General features: G+C 32.8%; 1 protein-coding gene across 9 annotated transcripts in view; it reads left to right on the top strand.

Moving 5' to 3' along the window:
• Nucleotides 1-14,398, top strand: part of LOC111051684 (dentin sialophosphoprotein) — a 57,257-nt gene that overhangs the window by 4,383 nt on the left and 38,476 nt on the right. For 7 of the 9 annotated variants that reach the window (XM_039436696.1, XM_039436699.1, XM_039436702.1 and 4 more), the window contains exon 1: nt 5,591-5,813. The exons of 1 other annotated variant lie outside the window; for it this stretch is intronic. The gene's annotated coding sequence lies outside the window, so the exon portion shown is untranslated. Of the gene's footprint in view, nt 1-5,590; nt 5,814-14,398 lie in introns of those variants that run through there. One more of the 9 variants, XM_039436704.1, reaches the window with a different exon arrangement.

Raw genomic sequence — 14,398 nt, forward strand, 5'->3', positions numbered from 1 at the left:
TTATAGATCTTGGTTGGGTAAAGATGAACAACGAGTTTGGAATTCACCGTTGCGATTATTTGAGAAAGTTTTAAATGTGAAGTTTTTTGTGAGTTATAAAAACAGTGAGTTTTTTGTTCTGATTGGGATTACACATTATGCGGCAATTAAAGGAGTTGACAAATCTGTTGACAGGTGAGTGAGCAATAGTTATTTGTGCAACTAGTGCGCAAAGTGACAGTTTGCTGCACCGAAAGAAACGTTTACGCCCGAGCCGTAGGCGAGGGCGGAATGGTTTGTTGAGTGCAGCAGAGGAACTTTGCGCACGTATTTCACATTAAGTTTTTCCTACAGTTACCATTGACTATGAAAAGTGGGTAATTATGGGTAAAATTGCCTGAAATGCATCAAATGTTTTTCTGTGTAATTTTATTATTGATAAAAACCTTACTTTATTGTCAAATTGAATAAAAATGTTGTCCTTGGTTATAATATATAGGTACTTAATAATTAGCGCGTTGTGCTTCGTCGCACCTCTGCTCACTATAGCAGCCACAGCAGTCACTGTTACCAACTTCATTTTGATTTTGCTGCACTGTTGCTCCATATAACCTACTAAGTATTTTGCGTTGCCATGTTGCAAATCTGGAGTGCAGAAAAATTTTTCCCGCACTAGAGCGGAAAAGTGATTCTTTGCGTTCTGTAATCAGTGCAGCAATGGCCACTTTTCAACGTAACTGTAGGAAAAATAAATAATGTCATTGTTTTTTCATCGAAATTTGGAATAAACTTACTATTCCTATTTGGGATATTTGAAGGTTCGTTAAGGTTTTATTGACAACTCAATTATCACAATTCAGATTCTGATGCTCTGAAGATATTTGAATTCTATTGAGATCTCACAATACTAAATAGCATTTCTATTGCATACCCAGAATTCAATCTCCAAGAATATTCAAATTTCTGTTATGAAAATTAGAGATTTATGATTTTCGCTCATTGATACTTCAGTTTTGTACGCTCTTGCTTTATCTTTTCGTCTCCAAATTCTCTAAAAGTTTTTCAAATTATTTGTAGACGGATTTTTTTGCTACAGTTTTTTAAAAATATTTTTTTAACGGTTGAAATGATTATTGAGTTCAACAACTAGTGTTCCTCTTGTTAAAAACAGAAACTAACTAACAACTATTTTCAAATAGTTAGAAATTAACTAATACTGTTTACTGTACTATATACTGTAGGCTACATGCTGAAATAGTATTTTTGTTTCAATGATTATTACTGTATTTCAAGATGATTTAAATTAAAAACTTATAGGCCCCGTTGCACAGTAGCCTGTTGAATTTTAATCATGATTAAATTTCAAGAGAACCTTTCAGAGAAGGCTATTTTTTTGAAAAGATGGCTTCTTTGATTGGTTATCGGGATTAAAAATTAACATGCTCTAAATGTAGAGAACACAACTGGTTCAGAATCGGGGAAAGCTCTTCTAATAGCTTGTGAACGATTTGTTCCATTTTTAAGTAATTTTGTAATTAACCTAATACCGTACCTTTTCTTCATCTAGTCTAAAGTATTTTCCGAGAGTCGTCAAATTGAATTCATTAAATTCAGTTGTGTTTTGATGAATGTAATGGAATTTCTCCTTAATTAAGAAGTGAATAGAAGGAATTAGCATCTTCTATCTTTAGTATGATAATAATAATTCAAAAATCTTTATTGACATCAACAACAACAAAAAAATATATGTATATAGGCTATATATTATCACATTATAAATTTTCTACAGCAATGGCTTTCAGGCCGTCTGCCAGGAGTTTACTATTATTCAAATAATAAAATTAGTTAATGAAATAAAGTTGTGAGAAAGATTACATTATTTAAACCAGTTAATAAAAACCTCAAAGATTCCCATTCACATTTAATCCAAGTGTTGAACTCCTCAAACTAGTATTATTGTAACCACTATGATGGTGTTTGACATTTTCTTATCCGAGCTATTGATTTGATTTTTATCCAATCATTTCAATATAATTCACTATGTCATACCTAGATTGTATTTGTATATGAATAAATAATTATGTATATTTTTGGACCTATTTTAAAGTAGCCATTCCAATCAAACAAACAATTATAAACAAATTATTCGGCAGTTTGAGAGTCAAGCTCCTGAAAACAAGGTGAAATTATGCCTTTATTACATTATAAGTTTGTTTGATTTGAAAATAAAGTGAGATAATAAATAGTTTCATTCTAGAAATTGCCTTGATTCCTTTGCAACTGAAAGACGTCAAATGAGGTTCATTATAGCCTAAACAATACAGTTGAGTCTTCTATTAAATGAACCAAATCAACAGAGATTGAATTGATAATGATTATTGAATTATTGTCAACACGATTAGCTTGGGAACTTTGAAATCACAGTCTTCCCAACTATGTAAATATATTGCCAGTAGAAAGTTGTCAAATTGTGTGACTAATAGTTGTCTAATTCGGTTCATTTAAATCAGGTGGAGTGCTTTGACTGATAATTATTACTATCGCTAATGATGTAAATTTATACACACTCGCCTGAATAGATACGGTGAACCAAGAATAGATTTTTCAGACTTGATAAGTTTCAGGCAGAACTGAAATATATTGTATTGTTTGTGTCTAACTGTACACCTACGATGTAGACAGGGGATGAGGAGTGAGAAGGAGAAGTAGTAGAAGGAGAAGAAAGAGATTTAGAGGAAGGGAAGGAAAGAAGAAGAGAAAAGATAAGACAAAGAAAATGAGAAAACCAAATGAGACTAACGTATAGGAAGGAAAAAGAGAAACAAGTATGACAATTAGAAATAAGTAAAACAAGAAGATTCAGATTCCTTTATCCATCTGTTTAAAAAAACATAATTTAACTTACGTTTGAAATAAATACCAGTAGCAGTAAAATAGAATGGTGAATCATATTAAACTAATGAGTTCTAAAATAATATTGAGCAGGAAAAATGATGAAATATGCGAAAGTTAAGGTACTACTGTAATGTTTTCACATGAAACGGTGAAGTTTGGACCTTAAGAAGTCCATTCTCAGAGAGGGTATCAAGGATACCCTCCCCTTCAGCACTTAACCGTAGAAGAAGAAGATAAGAAGAAAAAGAAGAAGCAGATGATGGAGGAAAAAATGAGATGAATAAGAGATACAATTAAAACTTGAAAGGAGTAATAGATGAGTTAGAAATATGAGAGAAGAAGCTAGAGATGTATATAGTAGTAGGAGGAGAGGAAGAAGGAATCAAATAGCAGAATAAAATATAGTAATTGAAGATAGAGTACAAGAATAATGTTGGTACAAATGTAAAGAAATAAATAGATGTGGACAGATTATGAAAGGAAAAATGAATGAGATAGAAAATAAGAAAAAGGTGAAAGTGGAAGATGTGTTGAGAAAAAATAAGAAAGTACAGGGGGGAGAAGTAAGAGGTAAAGGAAATAAAGTAGTAGAGAAGAAGAAGAAGAAGAAGAAGAAGAAGGCAGATTTATTTATTTATGGAGGAAAGGACGAAAAAGTAAGAGGAGGAGGAGGAGGAAATAAAGTATAGTAGAAAAGAAGAAGTCAGAGAATAAGAAAGACAAGTAAAGGAAGATGAAGAGATTGACAGAGAAGAATAACTACATAAAGCTACGATAAAAGAAGCAGTTGTCAAAGAAACAGAAGGGAAACAAAAATGGAATGTAGAATAAAAGAGGAAGAAAGATAAATAACGAGGTGGTATAGAAGTTGAATCAGAAGACAGAAAATAAGTACTTAAAAGGAAAAAAGTTGAAAAAAATGAAGTTTAGAAGATGACACAGGAAGAGGGAAGACAAACTAGACAAAAAAATAAATATCAGGAGAAAGAATGAAGGGAGAGAGTAAAAAAGAAGACCAAAAAATTGGTGAGAAGATAGAGACAGAAAAACTGTAAGAATATGATGAATGAGAGGCTGAGTAAGAGAAGAACAAGAAGCATGAGATTCAAGCAGATTGAGTAGAAGTATTATGAGAAGAACTTAAAGATACAAAATATGAATATTAGCAGATAAAGAGTGCAGTAAATGAGAAATATTAAGATAAACAATAATCTAATACTGTAATGATTGTAGAAGAGAATTAGACAGAAAACAGCTGAAAAGAAGTGCAATAAGTTTGAGATTTGAAAGAACTTGAAAAATATTTTTTTTAAAAATGAGAAGAAGAAGAAGAAGCACGTGAATAAGAAGGATCAAGTTGACACTAGATTAACTATCAGACTATTCCCTAGTCCCTATAGTTGAAATAGTACATCGGCTTGTAGACTATTATTTGTGGTGATATTTGAGGCTGGGCCAAATTGGCAACTGTATAATCGTAATTTTGAAAAAGCGTACTTGAGCGTTAACCCGTTCATTTCTTGTTTGATACCTCGAGACCAAATAGTTGAGGAGGGATTCCTACCACGGTACCGGCAATTCAGTTGAATCTTGAATGATTCTGAAAGTCACAAGAAAATTTGGACGTATGAAATAAAATATAATTATCATCATTGCAAAAATTGAATAGTTTTAAATAATATCAAATTTTGACTGATTGATTGAAGAATTGTGAAGTAAAATACTATATGGCGATTGAAGAGTTGTCTTATTCACTTAATTTTTTTATCGAGAAATCAGTTTTGATGTTTCATTCTCTTATAAGCTGAAATCTTGAAATCCCCCATCTTTCGTAGGAGCCGATAAGCCGTCGGTCCCGACTACTTAAAAAGTAGTCGTCATCTCTCATCATCATCCCTCTCACTCATTACCCAAGCACAAGTCTAAGAGCCTATGTGGGTATCACCCCCAGTATTATTATCATTATTGAAAGATTATCGTCCTCCGATTATAATTATCCTCAGTTTGCTTATTCTCAGCCAATCGTAGGACAAATTGTTTTGTGAAAATAATTAAGGACTGAACATTTTTTGAAGTGAACAACTACAAGACTTATCCTATTTCGGACTATGTGTAACCTTATCTAAATTTGGGAGAGGAATAGCACAAGGTTACCTTATTTTTTCTCTCCCTTTCATTTTGATGATGTACTTATTGTATGAATCAATAAAGAATAAAAGAATTCGATTGTCGGCCGATAAATTTCAGTCGACAATCGGTAAGTGTGAAAAAACGGTCATTCAAATAATGTATTTCGTTTAGGATAACTCTACATCTAGATCTATTAAAGTACAGTATAAAACTCATTCATATATCCAAATTAGTTGTGCTGTATTTATTCTAAATGTATTTTTTACTTCAAGGCTTGAATACAAATCCCACATTCCATTAAATAAAAAGTGAGATTACTGTATCTCCTTACTCCTTATCTCTTACACTCTTAATCCACAAATAGACCAACCCTTTCATCTCGAGGTCATTAACTTCTTGCTATAATCCACTGCATGCATCCCTCAATGCACTCGACTTCAATGCATGAAGAGGGGTGAACTAAACACCGTTTCCGTAGTCGCATCATCCTATTTCGCGCATGCGCAGTAACCTTGATCTTGTACCCCCACCCCTTACCAACACCCCTCCCGCCCTGTCCAGTTATAGCAGCAGAGTTTCCGTTGCTCCTGCATTTTCCTTCAGTACAGTTTTAGTAGTACGCGCTCCACTGATAACAAACGTCTGCGTTGGACACGAGTAAATGTAAACAAAAGTTTGATTTTTTTGTGTAAGATCTGGTGATAGATTATTGCGAAACTGGCTGTAACTGAAACGAAGTGCGACGGTCCCTGTGGCTCGATTGTATAAATAGACTTTTCGAAACCGAGACGGCTGTCCTCCTACTTAAAGTGAGTTTGCCGGTGCAATTTTGATTTTATTTTGTGAAGAATTCATTGAAAAATTGTCAAATTTTGTTTTATTGTGTGTAGAACCTGTCGGAGAATATTTGAGTTTTGTTGTATGATATAGAATGTATAAAAATAATTGTTGTCCTCCTACTTGAAGTGAGTTTGCCGGTGGAATTTTGATTTTATTTTGTGAAGAATTTATTGAAAGATAGACAAATTTTGTTGTATTGTGTGTAGAGCCTGTCGGAGAATATTTGAGTCTTGTTGTATGGTATAGAATTTATGAAAAAAAAATGGTTGAGATTTAAATTGTGTTTTGCGGGTGGGGGTTTCTTTGAATTTATCGAAAAATAGTTTAGGTTTGTTGTATTGTGTATAGAATTTATAGACTACATTTGAAATTTAGTACTGTATCACAGTTATCATTTTGATGGTTCCAATAATACCATATCAAATCAAGAGAATGGCTTTGGATAGGGACCAATGGAGGAGGTGGGTCCGAGGCAACATCCCAACGCCGTGAAAACGGCACAATGGGCGAATAATAATAATAATAATAATAATAATAATAATAATAATAATAATAATAATAATAATAATAATAATACCATTATTATTCAATATTAATTGTATAGTAATATAATAACTGTACTGCTATACTTGAAGGTATCTTATCGAGAGGCGGATTTTATCGTGAAAAGTAGATTTTCCCTTTTTTCGTGTCGAATAATTCATCTAAGTTGTTCTCAGTTTAATATTCAGTAGTTTGAAGTGGGCCTCTTCAATAAACGGTATATGATTAATTAGAATAACTAGTAATTTATTCGAAATCAGGTAGAAATCTCTTTGACTGAATATTGTGTTGATATAGAGGAAAACAATAGCAATGTTGTTTTGTTTTTCGATTGAGTTCTGTGAAAAATTCATTGAGTTCTTGGAATTTAAGTTCTCGTTTTCAAGGTTTCAATTGATTTTCTTTAGAATCGGGATGAAAACAATAAATTATTGGTGAAGATGATTTGTTGAAAAGTTACTTGCAAATTGTTTTTATTGAAATTGGTCAATGAAATATTAATCTAAAGCTACTTGCAAATTGTTTTTATTGAAATTGGTCAATGCAATAATAATCTGTCGATAAACTGATGGTGGGAATTTTTCTATTCAAGAAAATTTCCCTTCAATAACTCGCGAATTGTCCAGTGAAACTTTTCAATAAGTGATATCTGTAGCGTCATGATTTCTATATCGATATTCTTTCAGATTCCTAAGGTGAATGAGAGAAACAAGAATCTAAATAAATACATACTTGTAATAGACTGTAATTCTAAATTCATCCATTCATTCATTCATTCAACTATGGAGAAGTTCCATATCATTTCTGAGTCAAGTTTAGAATTAGTTTCGGATCCCAATCAACAGGTTTAGTTCAATTGAATGATATTGAATTGAAACCAGTCATTACTGAGTAAGGCAGCTCTGTTGAACTATGAATCATTACTAAAGATAACGGTACCATTCACATTTAATTCTTATATCATACTTACTGCAACTAATTAGTCATTATGTTTCTACAGTTCATTCTATGATGTTATAGGCATTTCTACTCTCTAGAATTGACTCACAATATATTGTTAGGTGGGGTCTATGGAGAAAAAATACATGCGTGAATCTATAATTTAATACAATAATTACAAGTTTACAATTAGGCCTATACTATAAAGTATAGATTTATAGAAGTATAAATTAAAGTATAAATTTATAACAAAATTAAATATATTCCGCTATTAGAAGGATCTGAAGGTAGTAAGGCTATTCATATTTAGTTTAGTAGTCCAAATCATCCTCAGGCAAAGTTCTCAAAAATATTTGACGATTATCGGTAATAATTCATTTATGTAGGCGTAGGCTATTAGTGATCTTCACCGGTTCCCTTGTTATCTTTATTAATGTCTTCTTTTTCACTCTCAAATGTTCAGTTCTAAATATTTCTCTCGTCATTATCGTTTTTCTATCCTTATCAACCCAATTCCGTGTATCTCACGCTGGTTGTAAATTACATCTTCGTAATATCTTGTGCGTTTATCACTCGATCGAACGATACTAATGTAATAAAATATATATAAATAGCTCAAGAACAGTTATTCCAGTTCTGATATAATATTCGTATATTATTAATGTGTCAATAGTTTGGGAGAGCATGTTGTAGTGTACTATTATGACATGTTAAAACCACTTATATGGGTCATTAAGCAATCACAATATTTAGTATCTTTCCATTCACTTCTAACAGAAAGTTGTACTTTTATTTTGACTTTCTAAAGAAATCAAATCAAAAATTCATTGCCTCAGAATAATACACAAAAACAGTACATAATCTATTGAAATAACACTTGAAAGAACAAAAATACATTATGATTAAATTTCTTAAAATTTATTGGCGTTACCTGCAAACCTTATTGTGCTGGTGACGAGTAACAAAACTGTTCGAAAATTATAAAGTTTCATTTGAAAAGTAATTTATCGAGTTATTCCTTCAACAAACTCAAATTATATAGTTTTGGAAAATCATAACAGACCTCTCTTTCACCTCTCATCCAGTCTTTTTCTCTTCTCTTAAATTCTCCTCTTCCATTTTTTTGCTATAAATTCGTAATAAACTTTACTACAGTTTGCTGCAATATGATTGAATTTGATAAGAAAGAGTAAAACCTTTGATTATTATTCTGTGGATACAGTTAGTCTACTTTTATTACAATTGCTTACTCGAACAAGTTAATTTTTTTTCATTAGATGAATTAAGGTCTTCATCCATTCTAATCCATCAACGTTCCTTTCAACAAGTCAGTTTATAATAATGATGAATTATAAACAAACAATCGTTTAAAAATACTGAACTTATTATTGTTATTATAATTCCGTTACTGCTCTGAAATCAATATTTAGAATCTTTGAAAGGATACTTATTAATCTAGATCCAATTTACCAGAGAAACCCCGTTAGAAGTGATTGTCAAATAATCAGTTATCAAACAGGATTATATTTATCTATCAATCATTATGGTCTACTGCTGTAGGGAATGATTGACAAATTGATAAATCTTGTTTGATTATTCTAGTCTGTTCATATTCCGTACATATATAGATTCTCTAAACGCCTAAACATCGATAGTAATGCAGTAGATGAGTAATAATAAACAAATATACGGTAATTTAAGAATGACGTTTATTCTGTAGAATTAATTGTGAATAAACTAATCAGTCTTAATCAAATAGGATATGGAATCAAATCAAATAAATAATAATATCAAATCAAATGAATAATAAATAAATAATAGAATCAAATCAAATAAATATATGATATCAAATACACCAGAATCAGATTACTAGTAGTTCTGTGAACAGTAGACCTCACGCAGTGTTCTCATCCACAAGTACCTGATTGAAACTATAGACCTTATATGGAAATACAGCAATAGACTGGCTTCTCCACACATCTGTGTAATCACTTGTCAGCTGATTTATGATGAATAATTCTATAGTCTGATTTTTACTCTAATATTGGCGTATGAAGGAGGCTCCTTTTTCCTGTATATTATCCTTGAAATGCAAAATTTCCAAAAACTTTGTATATACGTCGACGCGCAATTAAAAAAGGAACATACTTGTCAAATTTCATGAAAATCCATTACCTCGTTTCGCCGTAAATGCGCAACATATAAACATTTAAACCTTTAAACATTTAAACATTTAAACATTTAAACATTTAAACATTTAAACATTTAAACATTTAAACATTTAGACATTAAGAGAAATGCCAAACCGTCGACTTGAATCTTAGACCTCACTTCGCTCGGTCAATAACTCCGTATCCATGATATATTTCGTTTACCCTAAGCTGTAGCAATAATTTCCATTGATTATATCTATTTTAAAACTTGATAACTTATTTTCAAATCTCTTGTAGGGCAGGTTTTAAACTGGAAAGAGCACATTTTTCTGAAATTTATGTCTTCCAAACTTACTGCCAGAACGGTAATGCATTTGAAATTTATACAATATTCTTGTGTTTATCAAGAACATCAAAAGCTGCGTACAGACTTGTGCGCCAAGAACAACTTTTATTCCACTTTTCGTCGCAGCTGATTATATCTGTATTTGAACAGAAACTGTAAAATACAGATATGATAAGCGTACCATCAGCTGATGAAAAGTGAAATGCGCGTGCTCGTGGCACACAAGTCTGTACGCACCTAATCATGTTCACATTTTTCTAAAGTTCACTTATTACTGAACGGGACAGATAAATTTTTTTTCTGAAATACTTTTTTTATAAAAGTTCAAGATTTAATCACTTAGTAATCAATTGTAATCTATTTAACTGGTAAATTCTATGAGCACATCAGAATTCAGTTTTTCTGAAATACTTTTTACAAACATTTAATCACTTGGGATTTGTTTCTTATCTTTTTACTTTTCTCTCCACGACTTTTCTTTTTCTTTGTAACTCCTCCACGATTGATTAGCGCATCAAGAACAAGTAATATAATGATTACGGATTCAGTTGATCTGTTGCACTGATCAAAGACAATAGAATGTGATGCACTATTATTATATTATATTGTCGCGGTAGTTGGTCTGTCTGAAGTCAGCTGATCACGCCTGCTTTACAGTTAGTTCAAAAGATTAATAGAAGCAGGAGAAGTGGAAGAAGCGAAAAAACGTGATTGAGAAGCAAGAAGAAGATGGAGAATAACAACAAGAACGAGGTGGAGAAGTAAAAAAAGGAGGAGAAGTAGCAGTAGAAGAAGAAAGAAAAGGAGTAGCTTTAAAGTAGAAAAAGGAGGAGGAGGAGGAGAAAGAAAAGAAGAAGAAGGAAAGGAGTAGCTTTGAAGTAGAAAAAGAAGGAGGAAGAGAAGAAGAAGAAGAAGAAGAAGAAGAAGAAGAAGAAGAAGAAGAAGAAGAAGAAGAAGAAGTAGTTGAAGAAGAAGAAGACAAAGAAGTTGAAGAAGGAGAAAAAGAAGACGTATAAGAAGAAGGAGGAGAAGAAGAAGATGACGAAAAAGAAGAAGACAAAGAAGTTGAAGAAGAAGATGACGAAAAAGAAGAAGACAAAGAAGTTTAAGAAGAAGACGACGAAGGAAAAGAAAAAGAAGACGTATAATAAGAAGAATACGAAAAAGACGACGAAGAAGAAGAAGAAGACGAAGAATGTGTACAAGAAGAGGAAGTTTAAAGAAGCTGTGACAGCCGAGACGACGCGTCAGAGATAATGATGATGATGTTGATGGTGATGATTTTGATGTCCTAGAGTAGACTAGAGGCGTGAATGGCACTGTATAACGGACTTATGTACTTCACGTCTTCGATTATAGGAAAAAGAATGATAAATTGAATTTGAGAAAAAAAGGAGAGTAGAAAAAAACGCGGGCCGACCTGCTGCTCCTCTATTGAGTGTGCGTGTGTACGCGCGCGCGGTCAAACGCGCCGCAAAATGAGCGGTGAAGAACGGGACAGAGGATAATGGAGAGGAGGATAGGAGAGGATGATGGAACGACGAGATAACCATGGAATAGAAGAAGGAAAAGGAGAAGAAGAAGAAGAAAAAACAAGAGGAACGGAGGAGATAAAGAAGAAGAAGAAGAAGAAGAAGAAAGGAAGAAAAAACAAGAAGAAGAATCAAGAGGAACGAAAATGATGGAGAAGTAGAGGAACGGAGAAGATGGCGAAGAAGTGGAACAAAAACAAGAACAAGATGGTGAGAAGCTGGAGAAGGTAGAGGAGGAGAAGAGGAATATGCCCCAAGTAGACTAATAACTGTCTGTTGCAGAAATAATGTATCTTATTGAATTTAACTGCCGTTAAATGATGTCATAATAGGCCTATGGCGAACCAATACAAGAAGACAATGGATGTACCAGACGACAATACGTTGTCGTCATTTTACGGTTGTTTGTATTTTCGTGAATTTGATGCTAAACTAGTAAGTTGTTTGACAGTAACAAAAACCAGTTACACACATCTATACTTGGATTTTTGGATCTATACTTGTCAATCTGATAGAATTTATAAAGACGGCAAAAAATCGAACGTACAAAAATCCAAAAGAGTGTGTAACTTAACTGGCTTAACTAGACTTACTCATTATAGTCCAGTCACTAAATACATTGGTGCATGCAATTTATATTGTAGTTCTTATTTTCTAATATATTATTTGGGTACATAAGAGAAGTCCAGAACCAATTTCTGCATGCAAAATTTCCTTGTGCCAGATACAGGTGGCCCAAAAACCTCGTATTTTCTCGGCTCATTTTCCAGTTTTCAGCTATTTCTGCCAAATCTCGTAATCGGAAAGAAAAATTTGCTACTACCTTTCTTTAAGATTATAAAATTCTGAATAAAATGAGATCATTCGGAACTCTCTATCTCCAAGAAGCACTGAGTTATAATTTTTCAAAAATGAATGAAATTTGAAGAAAAAAATCATTTTTGATGAATTTTAGTTTTTGATCAACAATATCTCCCGATTGTTACCATTTAGATGTATGATTCAAAATCCCTCTGGGCGTATTTTTGTGCTCTAGAATCTGAGATCAGGTAGAGCGCTCTATCTCATATAGATTTCCAGGTACACCTGACAACAATGCTCCTTGTATTGTGAAAAACACCTAATTTTGAGCTTCAACCATTATTACCAACTACATAGTCCTCACAATGACATAGGCTCATGAGATTATGTTCTATGAGAATCACCAGTTAGATGCACTTCATTTTAGTATTTCCTAGTGGAGAGGCGCGCTTAAGGACACCTCAAGGATCAAAATTTCAAACACTTATAACTTATGACACAATGCTCAGATGTCATCGTATTACACTTCATTCTTCTCGGCTCGTCAAGGCGGTCCAGTATCATTCATCATAAGTCAAATTCGGTCGAAAAATGGAAAATGTTTTGTTGAGTGTACTTAAGCCCATATCCCAATACACAAAAAATGGAGATATTGTTGATCAAAAACTAAAATTCATCAAAATTGATTCTTTCTCCAAATTTTACTCATTTTTGAAAAATCATAAATCAGTACTCATTGGAGATAGAGAGTTCCGAATGATCTTATTTTATTCAGAATTTTATGATCTAAAAAAAAGGCAAGGACAAATTTTTCTGTCCGATTACGAGATTTGGGAGAACTAGCTGAAAACTGGAAAATGAGCCGAAAATACGAGGTTTTTGGGCCACCCTGTATCTAGTACAAGGAAATTTTGCATGAAGAAATTGGTTCTGGATTTCTCTCATCTACCCAAATAATATATTATAAAATCAGAACTACAATATAAATTGCAAGCACACCCCCTTTTTTATGTCTATATCGACTGGACTATTATAGTACCGTATGAAATCCTGTTCAGTAATAGCAACGAGGAAGATACAAGTTTAAATTAGTTAGCTTCCATTTCCCTATGCTAGTAATAGGAGTGTATCAGTTCGTCAAGTTCTCAGTTCATCATTTTTACCATTTTTTGAGACTGGAACAAATGGGAAGTTGAGCCATTCAGCTCCTCAAGTTTCACGATATCAAGTTTTCGTTGCAAGCTGATACTTTCTTTACATACTGAGACTTTCGAAATAAAATTAAAAATTTTAAAAAAGTCCCAAAGTTTGAGGATTTTAGGGGTTTCTAGGGGTGAAACCGCATTCGGGCCTGTCAGCAAATTTCATGTTTGAATTCTGAGCCCGAAATTACATATAAAACCAACGAGAAAAATTATTTCGTGGCTGTTTACCAAAAAATGGCCATTTGACTGGACTCATTCATTCTTCCAATAAACTATTTTCTTACTATAATAGTTCTTGTAGCGAACCGAGGATGCAAGTACTTCCGATCATCTTTTGGCATTTGTCCACACACACTTCTTTCTCCTTCTTCTCCTTCTCACTATGTTCCTCCTCTAATACCATTCTTCTTTATGTGCATCTCTTCCATAGGCAGTTGAGCCGGTGCATCTGCTTTGAATACATTCTACAGGAAAAAACCTTCTATCGAATTATTATTCTATTCTGCGAAAAAAGACACTATCGACCTTATCGCGATTTTGTCCTTTCTTATTTTCGAATTGAAGGAAACGACATCTTTCGAATTTATTATCGCACATAATCATTGGTGAGATTCACTTGAAACTGTCAGAATCGGTTGAGTGGGAAGCTTTAAGGTTACTAATGAAGAAGACTGCTTCCAGTTGGAAGTGACTCTCACTGTAGTGTCCAGCTGTGAACGATTGTTGGAACTGTAGATTTTCGGTGGCCTCGCGTCAAGATTCTGATCATGATTTATTTATTTATTGGATAGAGCAAACAATACAATAGTCGGGAAAGAAAAAAATAGGCTATTGCCCAAAACTTCTTCAATTTCCTAATTTTGTCTCAAATTGTCCGAATATTATGTATGATCCAATATATATTATGATTCTGATCAATAAAAACAATATAAAAACTCTTAGTACATTTTTTTATGAAAAACTTTAAAATACCTTTAAACTTTGATACTCTTCAAACTTTTTATATTGTTTTTATTAATTTGAATAAGTATCCCA

This window comes from Nilaparvata lugens, chromosome 10 (assembly GCF_014356525.2).
Source record: "Nilaparvata lugens isolate BPH chromosome 10, ASM1435652v1, whole genome shotgun sequence".
Classification (NCBI taxonomy): domain Eukaryota; kingdom Metazoa; phylum Arthropoda; class Insecta; order Hemiptera; family Delphacidae; genus Nilaparvata; species Nilaparvata lugens.